The sequence below is a fragment of the Zootermopsis nevadensis genome, unplaced genomic scaffold (assembly GCF_977971745.1).
Source record: "Zootermopsis nevadensis isolate Lab colony 2312 unplaced genomic scaffold, Znev_1.0 Znev_ptg000030l, whole genome shotgun sequence".
Taxonomy (NCBI): Eukaryota; Metazoa; Arthropoda; class Insecta; order Blattodea; family Termopsidae; genus Zootermopsis; species Zootermopsis nevadensis.
In genome coordinates this window covers 22,298,956-22,314,837 of record NW_028259162.1, presented here as the reverse complement: position 1 = coordinate 22,314,837, position 15,882 = coordinate 22,298,956, and the positions used below count along the sequence as shown (strand labels likewise).

At 43.3% G+C, this 15,882-nt stretch overlaps 1 protein-coding gene and 1 long non-coding RNA gene across 7 annotated transcripts in view; one reads left to right on the top strand and one right to left on the bottom strand.

The window, feature by feature from the left end:
• LOC110836352 (protein O-mannosyl-transferase TMTC2) overlaps window positions 1-15,882 on the top strand; it is a 745,449-nt gene that overhangs the window by 241,863 nt on the left and 487,704 nt on the right. The gene's annotated exons all lie outside the window — the stretch shown is intronic.
• Window positions 5,425-6,702, bottom strand: LOC110836514 (uncharacterized). The gene is made up of 2 exons (XR_002545325.2): window positions 6,631-6,702; window positions 5,425-5,674 (listed from the first exon to the last, which is right to left on the bottom strand). It is a non-coding gene; the product is annotated as an uncharacterized LOC110836514 (long non-coding RNA).

Below are 15,882 nucleotides of genomic sequence, written 5' to 3'. Positions count from 1 at the left end.
CAGATACAATATCACAATACATGTGCGGGAACTTCGCGAAGTTCGTTGGCAGGCTTAAGGTTGGGAAACCTGTGTCTATGTGGCTTCTATAACTTTGTTGTATTGATGTTTATCAGCCATAGACGACTCAGTATGGATGTGCGTGTAACCGAATTGAATCATATTTCGAGTATGGATGAATTTTACGTGTCGTTCAGTAAGCGTAACTTTAATGTCTTACCATGTTATGCCCGGAATTGCTTGGCTATTTATTGAAGCTAATTTTAGACCAGCGTTCTCCAGTATTTATTTAAATATATATTCTTCGTAACAATAATTTCATTTCTCATTAAGTACATCGGCGTACTTTAAATTCAGTACTTCATAAACAGCGTTTATACAGGACGAGAAGTCAAACAATAGATATACAAATATTTTATTGATAGTTGCAACTCGATATAACTCGATCGGCTTAACAAATACAAAATGTCGATCAGGGACTATTACAAGAGCCCACTCATGTTACTTCCTATTCTAATCTGTTCGTGCCATTCCGTCATTTGTCATTAAAAAGTCGAGGTGCAAGTATGTCTTATTCAAAAGTGCAACGAGTGTTCACCACCGAATATTTCCAGACTACTCCTCCTTGTGAAACTTGACGGAATGAGATCGAGGATACTCCTCCCGATTCTGCCCTTCAAAGCAATTCGGCAGCATCTGGTCTGGTGAACCGTTCTCGTGGCAGAGGAACCGTTCACGGGCTCTCACCAAACATTAGGAACGCGGTGGACATTTCTAGCATCATCTTCTGTTTCCTGATTTAAACATAATCTCCGTTTTGGCAAACAGAGCATCGCTCACCCTGTTCATATGAGATAGGTCCTAATTTACACACATCTCCCCGCCTTGTTTCGTAATTTGCAATGTAATCATGTCCCTTTACGGCACCACTATTGCATCCAAAGCAATTTCTGACCCGACGTCAGCGTTGAGAAATCAGCGCTCAAAGGATTCCCCCAATTGAAAGGATCCCCCACTTGCGAGTTGCAAGCGCACGTAATGCCAGGGAGAAGCAGACGACTGGACCTCGCACGGTGGGCATGTGAGTGGTCTCGAACCCGATGCCTTTGTGCGGATCTTCACTGCCGCATTCTTGGTCAGCGGGAGTCCGTTTCGAACAGTGACGTCGCGCCGAAGTATCTGCACTGCTCGTACTCGTGGGTGTGAATCGCGGGGCCGGATGAGATGATTTTCCTCGATTGTGCGAAGTGCAGCGAGTGGTGAGACGAACGCAGTTCTGCCATGACAGTTTTGAGGGGACTCCTGTGACGTCACTCGGTTCGCGGAGTCACGGCTTGTCCCCTCCTTATCTTTGCGTGACTCTGTGTCCACGTGTTTTCTACAATAGGCCCAGATGTGCAACCTGTGGCCTTGAAGCATTTAATTATTTTTTAACTGTCGGATGGCACTAAACAGCTGTACACTTCGTCAGTCCAGGGCGGTTTGAGTATGGGTTTGCAGTATGTGGCTCCCGAAACCCTAGGGACACGCGGATGTCGATTTGGTTCAGTGTAGGCTGTGCAGAGGTGTTCCATTTATTTTACTTTCAGATTGAGAGTGTTGTGTGAATCATCGGTTTAAAGTCTTAGCCGCGCTTGGTAAAAGACGTCGCCCAGGTATCTGAGGCAAGCGTAAGGCCTTGTCTATGACAGAGAAATTCTCAGAATACATTAATTAAATCTGGGTCTTGCACGTAAATGTGCCAACAACAGCCTTTCAATGAAGAGCTTCGTAGTGACGTTGAGGAAAAGAATCAGTGGATTACAGCGTTTGGCGATGCTGTATTATCAGTTAAGTTTATATACGATAAAAATGGCGAAGTTGTTAGGCGTACTTTGAAATTTGTAAAAGGGTCTTCGGTGTTATTTGTGTAGAAAATATGAAAATAAATGTGCAAGCACACGAAACAAGTTTAGCGTTATCCTGTTCCTGGGCACTGGAGTTCCTACGCGTTTTTGACGTCAGCTGCCTGCTTCGTGGACAGGCGGGGCATACAGGATGTTCGGAATTAGTGGAGTCTTACTCGGAAGAAATAAGATAGCTCTCGATTGCCATTGCTATAACAGGGTTCCAGCAAGGGCCGTGGTTGTAATCGTTGATATAACGTGATCCTGCAATGACATTGCTTACCATCGTTTCAACACTTTTTTCCAACAGTGGTTCTGGTCCCAATTTTCAAAGGATTGTATTCCGACAGTGAGTCTGGGTCACGCTGGTTGCCTATTTCCTAATTAAATTGTGACGTCGAGACGTGGGCGTTCTTTGCTCATGCTGAAGCTTTAAGAAGCCTAACAGGAACTCAGGAAATGTGAACGTTAGATTTGTCTGTAAACGACTGACGGAATTATTTCAAGTGTCTGATGTCCAAGCCACTTTTATTCCTTTATAGATAGAAGTTATTATGTCTGGAGATTTGAACAATTACAGCCGCCGTCTCAGGCCGTTCACATAAACTGGGAACACTGGGCTCTTGAAACTCGAGACTGTGGAAGTACGAAATAATGCAGATACCTGGAGCTGAAGACGACGGACTCTAGAGTCAGGGGACACTGGAATCACGGAACTCGGGGAACGGAACGCTGGAAACCTGGGAAATGCACAATTAGGAAACTGTGAAATGTGGAAAACTCTAAGCGGAACGTCATCTGACCTGAACTTATTAAAGTTAAGATTATATAACTTTAGCTATCTCAAATTAACCTAACGTAATGTAACGTAAAAGGCTAAGGTAACATAACGTGGTGTTGGAATACTTGCTATCCGGAATGTTGGAAACTTGTGGTCCTGGAAGATTACAATTCTGGAAACATAAAACGCTGATCGCACGAAACGGCTGAAAGTCAGGACGCTGGACAAACTGGAAACTGGAAACGCGGAACTATGAAAATGTAGGGCGCTGGAAACGTTAAATAATTCAAAGAGGGAAGGCTGGAACTACTGGAAGCTGGAATCACGTGGCACTGGAAGCATAGGACGCCGGATACACGGAATTGCAACAAATTATTCGGGGAGGGGGGGTTCTTGACGCAGTTTAATTCGCAAGTATTTAGCCTTTCAAAGAAAGACGATATCTGGTCTTGATCCGGCTGTAAGTGTGAGTTTGTTTGCTGACCAAGGCTGTCGCTGATGAAGAAGTGGGTGGAGCGCTGAAGACGTGCGGGAGTGGGACACCAGAACTTTACAAAGTCCTTATGTATTAAGAATGCAGATTTTTCTTTTCTCCTTCCCATTTATTCGGAATAAGGAATGTGATCTTGCACGAACGTGCGAGTTTGAAGATCTCTGTTCCCTCTAGAGAGATATTCGGGCTGAGACATTCCGAGGAAAAGGGAACGGCGTTTGCCCAAACTTCACCACATTGGTTCGCACTGCACTTAACAGATTAACTGCTGCAACCTGCAGTGCAAGGGTATTCTAAATAATTAATTACTTTGGAGGCTTGATAAATGATGTAGCTATCGGAAAGCCGAATGTCATTAACCTTGCTGTGGTGAGTCTGTGTACAAAGTTAAGTTTCGTAGCGATTGGAAACTCTTGAACAAATGCCGTGACATTACGTAAATGCCAAGGTGATGATTTATGTGTCAGTTGAGCTGGTCCCTGCTCCCAGAAACCCTTGCAAGAAACTGGTAACTCTGGGGTTAATCGTTATTTAAGCTGAGTCCACATTCGCTGGTTCACCCCGGTAATGACCCCAATTCGCCTGCAGCATCGGGTTCTAACCCCGCCTTAGCTTATTCTTAGAGTATGGCAGACCTTATGGGGACATTTTTGTTTTTTTTTGGTTTTTGTGCGTGATTAATGATGTTTGTCTGTTAGAAGATGTACTGTGACTGCTTGGCATCTTGGGATATTGCTTTATAGTCTGTAGATCCTCATAGCACAGCAAGAAGAATTGTAAAATGTAGAAACCTCGGCTTGTTTAACGACTCATTTTGAGTAGCTGAGCCTGTATGATTCCTAATGAGAGGAAGATTGTGAATAATGAATTGGAAGGGATGTAGAAGGAAGCCGTCATGCTCTATAGTGGTAATAGCGCAACACCAATGTACTCTAGAAGAAGCAGGGTGTGAATATATGGCACTTTTGTAGGTACTAAAGTCCATGTAATGCTGTGCTCTTTTCATATCACAGAAAGGGGAAACATTAGGCAATCTCAACAGAAAGTGTGGCTTGTACGTGTTTGCTTATAGATGGAGAACGGATACAACAATTTCAACCAAACTTTGAACGCTTATTCCTTGAAACCAGGAAGAGGTTTTAGAAATATAATAAACCACGAGCGTGAGTATTGGTGGCAAAAGTTGTTGGTTTCGGCGATGAGATTACGGGGACAGAGGACGGAACCCGGAAACAGTCTTAGCCTCGGGTTGCGGTGAACTTGGTTCTTACCTTCGAAACGAATTTCGATAGGAGAAAATGAATAAGACCAATATTGTTTGCTTCGTCAAGGAGACTGAGGGAGGAGGTCATGTGTTCACGTCCCGGTCAAGATTATTTATATACTTCAGAATCAAGTACAAGAATTCATGTATTTCACGCAGTCCCACGTTACTCGGAGTTCACCTCCTGGTGTTGCGACCGGCTTATTTCCCGGTAGTTCGCTCGCAGCCGCGGCGGCACGATGTCGTGGCGGATTCCACGTCCAGTGCGTCGCTGTAGAGCGTCGGTATCTCATTAATTCTGCTTCTCGATAAGTAATTTGTGCAGTAAGTTGTTCGTATTTTCTGCGATAAATTCCACCGTGGAATTATGGGTGCGGGACGGTGTTCGTCGTACGTTGTGGGTGTGGAGCTTCGTGGATGCGACGATGGCATTGAGGATAACGCAGGTTTGAGGGCGCCTGCGAGTTTCTGAATGCGTTCGAAATGATTTTGCGTATTTCTGGGTTGACGTTCGCGGTGACACAGCGCAGTTAGCAATCTTATTCTGAACACAGACGAAAGGTTTCACGTCTGTCGCAATGCACGGGGTTACAAGTTGCTTTCCTCTTAAATAATTATATAATCACCACGGGCACAAAAGTTTACAGGTAAATGTATCAGAAAGTGAACACATTGAAAATGGGATTTGAAGTCGTCTAACATTTTCGTCACGTCATCTGTCCGTTTCTCTCAGAAGTGTACTGACGTTTCAGTTGACCTGAACTTTTGAAAATGTTGAGATATTACTGGTTTGGTTCGAACGAAAATTATACTTGATAAACATCTTTTCGTGGAAGTCTCCCTGACTTATATCGACATGCATTCTGTAGTTTTGGAGAAAAACAAGGAGATAAAGAGAGTTTCTCCAGTGTTCATTTCTCTTTGTTTGCAAAAAGCGCGCAATATATTCAGTCGAGACGATGTCTGTACTGCATGGGATGATCCTGGGTTAAAACACAGATTTCTGGGCAAGTCATTTGGGGTTTATTGTAAAAGAATGATACAATTTGTAACAAACGTTGTTGATTTTCGTAGTTCACATTTCTGCCTCTCTGCTGTTATCCTTTCCTTAATACCGCGTTGAAGACGACATCAGCGGCTTTCTGAGCGACTTTTCCTTCCAAGATGTGGCCAGCTTCTTTGCCCACTTTCTCAGCTTCTTGCTTCAACTTGTGCCCTAAGTTCGCCAGACGCTTTCCTTCGACCAGCGCCTGTAAATACATCACAACACTGTTATTAATTTTATTGAGTCAGATTAATTATTATTTTCAACATATTGAGAGCCATTTCTTGTTAGTATTTTGTCGAAACATGAGGAACAGTCATTGTTCAGGATATTTGTAGTGACGATAAGGAATTTAATTTCAGAGAACATGGCAATGTGTTCATGTGGTGAATAAACTTCAGGTGAGTTTGATATGAGGTTCTCATGACGTGATGATGGAAGCAGAAAAGTCCTCCGAAACGTTTTTTTAATTTCTATCAGACTACACGGATTTAAAACCTAGAAGTCAGCCATTTTGTTACAACTGGATCTGAGCGCGAAACCTAACCTATCTCAGCTTAAGGGTGTTTTTATTTAGTGTTTGAGACCGAATGGCTAGGGGACTATTTGAACCCAACGCGTACGCCATAAATATTCGTGCAATGCGTAATTGTCAAACCTTCAAATTAGAAGGACAAAATGATTTTTTCGGTTGTCAAATTGTAATTCTATCCTAGTGGATATTTCACCCAGAAATGTATCAATAAATGACATTATTTTTCAATTTTCTGCTGGAGAAGCCACTCCCTTTCACTCACCACGCACGTAGACTTAATAAAACACGAACCGTGCTACGTTCTTGTCACTGACGCTCCGTTAGAAGTGCTCGTGGAAGCTGCTAAGTGGTGTTAGTACATCTATGATCATCACCGGGAACTTTCATTCCTCTGACGAAAAGCAAACACGCACCAACCAATCACTTCTGAGACTTGGATACACGTGACTCGGTGAGATTTAAGCATTCTCATGCACGGAGAGAGAAAATTGTGGAAGAAAATGGCGCCCCGGAAGTTACTGACGTAATTTCACGTTCTGTATCCTCTACGATACTGACTTTGACTCACCATGACTTAACCATCAAAGGCAGGTTAATCTACGGCTGATGGAAAAGAACAGACTTACCCCCATTACGAGGAACAGCATGACGACGATCAGCTTGTAGTTCATGGTTGAATGGTAACTGCTCCACAGGCACGTGGTCTTATATATCGGAAAGGCGACCTTGAGAGAGTGCCGAGGAACGCCATCTGTTTCAGAGTAACGACATTTGTGTTAGCTTTGCGATTGTTCTGGTGCATGGGTACGTGTCCATGGTAATTTCGTTGTCATGTTGAGTCGGAGTGTCGTATCGTCTTAGTCTCAGGTCATGATTATTGAGACGGTTTCATGTATACAGGCGTCGCCACGCTCGGCGTCGGTTCATCGGCAACAAGACTCGAACTCATTAGAGTTTATTTTATTTAATGACCTTAATTTCTGAAATATTTTCTCTGAAAAGATCTAAGTTTGTCTTGGCGTCGTTTTTCTCTTGTGCTTAGTTTCGGAGCGAACGAAACATCTCCGTCAGGACTAGAATCCAGGACAGTTTTCGGTGTATTGGCATCTGCTTAAACATTTCCTGTTCGAAACAAACACCTTTGAACTTGGCACCGTTCTTCTGTCATGCTTATTATGCGAGCTACAGAAAACATCGTAACTGGGAATCGAACACAGGATAATTTTTGTGATTCTATTCTTTGTTTCTGCTGTCTTCTTTGCGATATACACGCTTTTCTTCTGTTGTGCTTGTTTTCCGACCTACGGGATACACCCTGAGCAGGAATCGATCTCAGAAACACTCTCCGGAATTTTGACCCTCAAATGATCTCTTCCTGGTTCGAGATGTAAGAATGAGGAGGTTAGTGTAAGTCGGTAAACCCGTTCTCGAGATAACAGGGAACAAACACATAAGCCCACAATTTCAACTTTGTATGTAAGGTTAGATTAGGGGATGTTCGGCTCTAAAGACTCAAACTTGATTCAAATTAAAGTACTTTTATTTTAGCTAGTCCGTAGATTTTGCTCCGTAAGGTGCTGGGTCGACGTGACAACCTAAGAATCTGTTGCTCCTTTACGGAGCGTTCTCCATAGCAACTACATTGTGTGGTTGCGAATTTTTCAAAATACTTCCGGACAGTTTCTGGAAACTCTACGGTTCGTGTCGTCATAGAAATCAAATGTATTTTTGGATTTAAAGATTATGGACCACCCCTCTAAGACATCACTATCGCATCCAATGCAATTTCCGACCCGAGGTTACCACTTCCCTTCCGGGCAGTGGAAAATGCCGCCTGGTGTTCCGATTTTCTGTGCGTTGAGAAATCAGCGCTGAAAGGATTCCCCCAATTGAAATGATCCCCCACTTGCGAATTGCAAGCGCACGTAATGCCAGGGAGAAGGAGACGACTGGACCTCGCACGGTGGGCATGTGAGTGGTCTCGAACCCGATGCCTTTGTGCGGATCTTCACTGCCGCATTCTTGGTCAGCGGGAGTCCGTTTCGAACTGCCGCCGAAGTATCTGCACTGCTCGTACTCGTGGGTGTGAATCGCGGGGCCGGATGAGATGATTTTCCTCGATTGTGCGAAGTGCAGCGTGTGGTGAGACGAACGCAGTTCTGCCATGACAGTTTTGAGGGGACTCCTGTGACGTCACTCGGTTCGCGGAGTCACGGCTTGTCCCCTCCTTATCTTTGCGTGACTCTGTGTCCACGTGTTTTCTACAATAGGCCCAGATGTGCAACCTGTGGCCTTGAAGCATTTAATTATTTTTTAACTGTCGGATGGCACTAAACAGCTGTACACTTCGTCAGTCCAGGGCGGTTTGCAGTACGTGGCTCCCGAAACCCTAGGGACACGCGGATGTCGAGTTGGTTCAGTGTAGGCTGTGCATACGCGTTCCTCTAATTTTTTTTCCCGATTGAGAGTGTTGTGTGAATCATCGGTTTAAAGTCTTAGCCGCGCTTGGTAAAAGACGTCGCTCAGGTATCTGAGGCAAGCGTAAGGCCTTGTCTATGACAGAGAAATTCTCAGAATACATTAATTAAATCTGGGTCTTACAAGTAAATGTGCCAACAACAGCTTTTCAATGAAGAGCTTCGTGGTGATGTTGAGGAAGAGAATCAGTGGATTACAGCGTTCGACGATGCTGTATTATCAGTTAAGTTTATATACGATAAAAATGGCGAAGTTGTTAGGCGTACTTTGAAATTTGTAAAAGAGGCTTTGGTTTTGCTCGAGTAGAAAATATGAAAATAAATGTGCAAGCACACGAAACAAGTTTAGCGTTATCCTGTTCCTGGACATTGGAGTTCCTACGCGTTTTTGAAGTCAGCTGTCTGCTTCGTGGATGTACAGGATGTTCGGAATTAGTAGAGTCTTTCTCAAAAGAGAAGCTATCGATTGTCGACAGATTTTTTAGCAACGCCCAACTGGTCTTAGATTTATTTGAAAACGACTGAGAGAATTCTTCATTGTAACTCAAACGTAAGTCAATTTTCTTCTTTGAATCGATCAAAATTAATGTTCTCTAAATGTTGCTGTAAGTGGCGTTGAATTACCAGTTTGCGGGAAGAGTCATCTCCCGAAACGTCGTAGTTTGAGGAAACACGATGGCGTATGAAAGAGCCCAAAAATGTGCAATTATTATGTCTTGAGGCCTGAAAGATTGAAACTGTAATTTCAGGTTATTCACATTCAGGAGGGATTATTTGGGTTTTTTTAGTGATGTTCACACGTGACTCGACTTTTGACTTAAGACAATGGCAGTTTTGCGTACATCTCGGTCTGTTGCTGCGTCGTAATTTTGGTCCCCGTTCGTCGTTTTACTTCAGACATGAATTTCGTTCCATACACAAGACGCGAACTTAATAACCTTTTGGATAACTTCAACAGTTCCCCAGCATCACAGTCAGCTCCTTGCAACTTTTTAAATAAATGATTCCCAGATCAAGACAAATAACAGCGTTTGACCGAAAGAGTCGAGCAAGCGATTCTCGACACAAGTTAGCCTTTGCTCTGGTTTGCAATTCCAGATTTCTTACGGCTGCAAGTGAAGGTTCATCTTGTCTCATGGATTCAGAAAAATTATGACGCTGATACTTTAGGTTACGAATTCAGTGCACGCGCTGTTATTGTTATTATAATTTTCATGATTATTATTATTATTATTATTACGTGGAATTTCTGTTATATTTGTTACCATAATCGCGTATTATGAAATTATTGTTGTTTGAATTTACATAATTTGTTATTAACTGACGAGTTACTGTGCGATGATGTGGCGATGTTATATAAGCGAAGCGTCGGCTGTAGTTCGCATCACAGCACAACAAGTAAATACACAGCAGCTGTGGTACATTTAAATATTTCAGGCTTCTGGAAATGTTGAAAATTATAACGCAGGTGCGGGTTTGATGAATAGGTATGGTATTTCGCTATGTGTAAAATATTTAGTTCGTCTTTGAAAACAAAACTCTCTTGTGTTTTACTTTTTCTATATAAGCTCTGTCTGTGTCGCAAGGAATTTGGCCGAGTCCATTAGCAGAACGTAATTATTAACCGGGTGTGTGGGTTCGTCACATTGGGACAAAAACGCCCCAGATGTTATGTGTAGTCGCAGTTCGTAACAATTCTGATTATCGCTGCAGGTGCAATGTGACTCCAACTGCATTTGTTCTCCCGAGTCTCCAATTTTTCAGCGAGCATAAGGATCGATTTTGCACCTCACCCTCACCTCATGCCATCCTCCCAAGTAAACATTTCAGTCTTCTGAATTGTAATATAATTCCGTCGTTTTGCGTGGTCAGTAGAGCCATGTGTTCAAATGACAAGGATTGTGATTCTTGATTCATCTCTCGTTACTTAGTGACGTCCTTAAAAAGTGCACATCACCGAATTGAAAGATTATTTTTAATTATAAATTGGAATTTGCATGAAAGGAAGATGTCGTAGCCTGTCTTAAGTTATTTTCTCATCATTTTCCTGGACGGATCTGCATTCCAACCTGGGACTCCTGAATACTCCAAAGTCGATCTGCCATTTGTCTCAGTATTGACGACGACCCACTGTTGAAGCATTGCGTTTCAACTGTTTGTTGATGACGTGAGCCTGATACATCGTCTTGGCGCCAGCTACTTCAAACTGTTACACCGGGAGGCGTAGTTAGTGACTAGTGGGGGGGGAGAGCAATTCCTCGGATGTGTAACGACTGCATTTATGAACGCAATCGCTTGGAAAGAGGAAGGCAGCAATGATTGGACCAATAGTTACTCTGTTCACCGACAAATACAATTTACGTAGGTGTACTTTGTTACAGGCAAGGGAATCTGAGGTACGTTGTTGTTCTTTTTAGACGTATCGCATCAAAGGCTCTCCGAAATAAAGGAAAAACCTTTAACCACATTCGCTGACACTGCAGTTAGCAGAGGAGAATAAAATTTCATCAAACTTGCTGCGATATTTCCGTGTAGAAATGAACAAATTTTGCATTTGTGCCGTTCTTCTATTGTGCTTGGTTTTGGAGCCGTGTCAACCTTCCTCGTGAGGACTCGAACCAAGGACAGATTTCAGTGTTGTGATGTTTTTTTTATTTCCATAATCGCCTCTTCGAAACAAACAAATTAGGTCTTGGCGGCGTTGTTCTGTCGTACTTAGTACAGAGCTACAGAAAACGTCTTTGCTGGTACTCGAACCCAGGGCAGTTGTTGTCTTTGTTTAAGAATATCCTCTTCGAAACAGACAACTATGGTCCAGGCACCGTTCTCCTATCATATTTAGTTTCCGAGTTAGAAGAATATCTTCAGCGGGAATCGACCTCCGGACATTTTTCCTGAGTTTTGATCCTCCTAAGATCTCTTTCTGGTCTCAAGAAATAAGCCTGCCAAGTTTGGTGCTAATCAACATATTCGTTCTCGTGCTGTAACCGAACGAACACAATTTAGACTTCCTAAGTGAAGTTATGTTAGACAAGCTTCGTAAGGATTTGGAGGTTAAGGAACTGGTTCAGTATTTGAAAAGGAAGTTCCTCACAATTTAGAGAAACGTTTGGTGAATATTTAACAAATCATACAGGAATTTAAGCCGCCACGGTGGTCTAGCGGGTAGAACGCTGGCCTTGAAATTCTGGGGTCTCGGGTTCGGTTCCCGGCGGTGCCCGAATTTATAACTTGTGTTGGGCAAGGCCGTGGTCTAGGCAACACGGAGTTTTCCTCCGTGGCATCCCAACAATTACTCCATTCACACACAGAAGAAGGTAATGGCAAACCACTTCTGGATCATCTGCCAAGAACGTATATGAACAGGTCCCAGTCCGAGAAGAGAAAAGGATGGAAGGATCCTGTTCATGTGGACCTGTCGTCAGAAATTTATCTTCTGCTGTTGGGTGTTGTGATATTTGTATTCTAATTATCTTTCCAGATTTGTAGCTAGCTGCAACCGTAATAAATCAGCATCAAGGATGATGAAATATGCAAACTTACAAAACTTATTCGCTTTTGTTTAGTGTAGCTTCAACATTTTCCCCTCATCCACATCTAGTGCCGCGGTCAGGAATGAGTAGGAGCTCTGCCCCCAAGCGACGTACATGGCGTGTAGCGGGACGGCTTTCTTGACAAAGTTTTTTTTTCGAATCAACGTCAACAGACGAACCTTCGGGGTGTGAATAGGCTTCCCCTTTTTGAAATCGTCTGTGATCGTAACTAGTTCTCTCGCATCAGGACTTCCATAAAAAACACGTGCAATGATTCATATTCGTTATTAAATGAGCGTAGTTCGGTTGCAATGAATTATTTGTCCTGTTTCAATTACTGTCCTGTTTTGTGGCTGTGTCTATCAATTATTTCAGTAAGATTTACATTTTTATGATACGCTGGAACTCCGAGGTCAGCAAGCAATCTGGCATTTGGTAATATAGGGAAATCAATTTATTGAATTATTACACCATAATTCATGAGCATAGGTTTAACAGTTATTCCATTATAACCAAAAAAGTTTTAATGTTAAGTCAGTAGTCCAGCTCTGTACTCATTTTGCACCGCCATTAATGTGAACAGTGTCCTCGAAGGCTTTGGTGGCTGGCTATATTCCTTGATGTTAATATAATGGCAGTCTGACACCCAAGAACGGAAGCGAATCCAAGTCCCGACGAACGTCAAATGTACCCCAAGTAATGGACAGTGTCGTACTGACCACTTCAGTATTCTAATGGTCGAAATTCAGTAGTAATGTCGAAAATAAAAAGTGAGAGGTAGTTTCAGTAGCCTATAGTCAGGCCCACAGATAAATTATTTAAGCGACTCGCCGAGATAATGGGAAATTTCCGACTCATTCAGCCAGCAGAGTAGCACCGTGGCTTTTCAGACGGGGATTTCATCTGCTGTAGCACGGCTCCAGGGAAGAGAACGCCTTTCTGACCATATTAGCAGCCACAGAAACATGGATCTCTGGTTTCAGTTTTTAAAACTGTTTGATCAGAAAAATACCGCAGAGTCTGAGGTATTCGTTGTGTGACGCTACGTTTTGGAACACGGGAATGCTACGGGGTCACGAGAACGGGACGATTGGGCGCCGAACATCAGAATCGTGGCTACATGAGAAACTGAATTAAAAAACGAGTGACGCTATGAGATGAATGAAAAAGTGATCTAATTGCTGAACGAAACAGCGTGTGATGTGGTTAGTCAGTGCCTGAATAAGTGGTTGAGCTTCGGTTTATGAATTACGAGGCGCGTCCTCAAAGTAAGTTTCCCTGGGGCCGTTTACAGAAACAAAACACAATTTCATGGAAATATTTATTGCAACAGATACAGCAAGTGTCCAGCTATTTTTCAACATATTCGCCACCGGAATTGAGACATTGGTCATACCGTGGGACCAACTTTTGAATACCTGTGTCGTAGAAGTCTGCCGCCTGGGATTGGAACCACTGTGTGACAACCATCTCCGCCTCTCTGTCATTCTCAAAACGATGACGCTGACCGGACAGGAATTTCTTGAGGTGTAGGAAAAGATGGAAATCACTGGGAGCGAGGTCCGGGCTGTAGGGTGGATGATTAAACACCTCCCAGCTGAACTCCTGCAGGAGACTTGCTGTCCGTCGAGCCGTGTGCGGCCTAGCGTTATCACTGACCGCACTTCACAGTCGGCGGGAGCTGGAATAAGAACCTCCATCTTCAACAGCTGGAACGATGCTACTGTGAGAACGCGGGAAGTACCGTTAGTGCATGCGCCATGCTACGTCATTGCTCTATCACGTACGCACAGTCGCTTCGCGCAATATAAGGTTTGCTAGCTGTGGGACGAGTGGGAAACTTACTTTGAGGACGCGCCTCGTATATTGACTGGGTGAATGACTGAATTAGCTTGGGAGAGAGAAAATAGGGGGCTGAATTAGTGAGTATTTAAATAAATGATTCAACAAGTGAGCATGTTAATGTAAGTTTAATTGTGTAAATATATTAGTGAAATGTCGGTTCAGTGGATCAAGACGTGATTGAATGAATGTATTTGTTGTGGACCAATAAATATGCAGCCTTGTTTGAAAGGTGTAGTAAGTGAAGTGTGTGATTGAGCGAGCGCACGTTGAAACCCAGAAACGCAAGTGTTCTGTATGAACCATTACGTTTTAAAATGTCACTACAATAACATCGCTGTAGTAACGTGTCTGAATTAACACGTTGTGTGATGTTAATCGCTTTTCATTTTGATGTGTGCTAATGCGCCCAAAGCGAACGTTTGTCTTCGTTGTGTTTTCGGCGAACCCTTTTCGAGCTCATGAACGAAGCATTTTGTTAAGCAAACAATTGACGTCGATGGTATACGTCATAAAACGAGGCGCTGTTCGGACGTCGATTAGATTTCACGTGGTTGATAAGGACGTACACTCTGCATCCGGGCTGATCGTGTCTGTCTGTCCGTCCCTCCGCGACATTAGCGCCACTGAATATAAGGTCATACAGTGGTGTGGGAATCTTGAAGGCAAGAGAACATTTGGAAGATCTAGTTGGTCCAGAAGACAGAGGTTGCGGGTAGTGGGGTGGATCGAACTTGCTCAGGATAGTGGCCAGCGACTGGCTCTTGTGATCATGGCAGTGAACCTTCCGATTTCCAAAAAGCAGGGAAATATTTTGTTGGGTTCTTAAGGTGGAGTGTGTCTTTGTGTCGTTGTTGCGTTCAGGAACAGTGTTCAGACATCTCGAAATGCTTCGGTCATGCTATTGGCTGTGGGGAAACGTGTTGATATTCCCGTGTTTGCTTGGTCTGCATGCCGACGTAGCCTGCGTTCTGTCATTGAAGCCGTGTGTAGAATGAGTGCAAAATCGGGGACAGCAGAAGAGCTCAAAATTATGTAAAGCCTCGAAGTTGCCGACTTGCGGCATCTGTAGTTCAATTTCGTCGCCCGCTGTCTGATTATTCCGCCACTCCTCTGCTCCATTTGTACCCGACGAAGGATCTTGTCGTACACGAGATGTTACAATACCCACTTATTTGCATTGGAAATCAGCAGCATCGTATTATTTCAGAAATTTTGCACGAGGCGGCAGCCTGGAAAGTTATGAACTTGGTTTATTGCTTGTAACACAGCCTGGCTGCTTACTGATGTGATGACCTCGCCCTAGAGCATCAATTTCCCTTCCTTATCAAGTGTTCGTTAACGTAAGCGTGGATGGAGATGGTAGCGTCAGAACCAACCGCTTTGTCGTTCCTCATGAGGTTAAATATGTACTGCAGAATACGTATCAACGCTGCCATGTACAAGCTCTGTTTAAATACGTAAACCAGGCTAGGAACAGTCCCGATTATCCGACGTGCCGTGATTCATAGCGAGGTCCTGAATTATGTCCAGGCCCGCTCTTGAAAGGGAAGTGACAGCTACCCACGTGACCTTGCCTCAAAGAAAAGGAAGGCGGCTCAGTAGCAAATACCCATTACTAAATTCTCAACAAAAAGTCTTTTATTTGGAAATTTGCGTTATGTTTAAAACTGTTTTTTGTGTGTGAGATTATTTTATCTGATGTCGTTTCGTATTCTCTTCCTAATTTGATGAAGTCGTAAATTGAGTTGATACTTTGGTCCTCCGGAGAAAGTTAAATCTCTCGTCCCCTTGGCTGTGACTGAAAATGGTAGTAAAAATTCCACCCCGTCGTTCTTCTAATCCCCAAAATAAAATTACAGGGTCTATTTCCTTTGAAAGTAGTTCTGGGCCTACGAATAAGTCAGGATGCGTTCGTAACTGTGAGCATGAACTGCAAATTCCTGTAGCCTTTGAGTGTGTACGACTTTTATGAACATTGACGTTGCAATTAAAAATAAAAACAAACTGTATCCATGTATCGGTC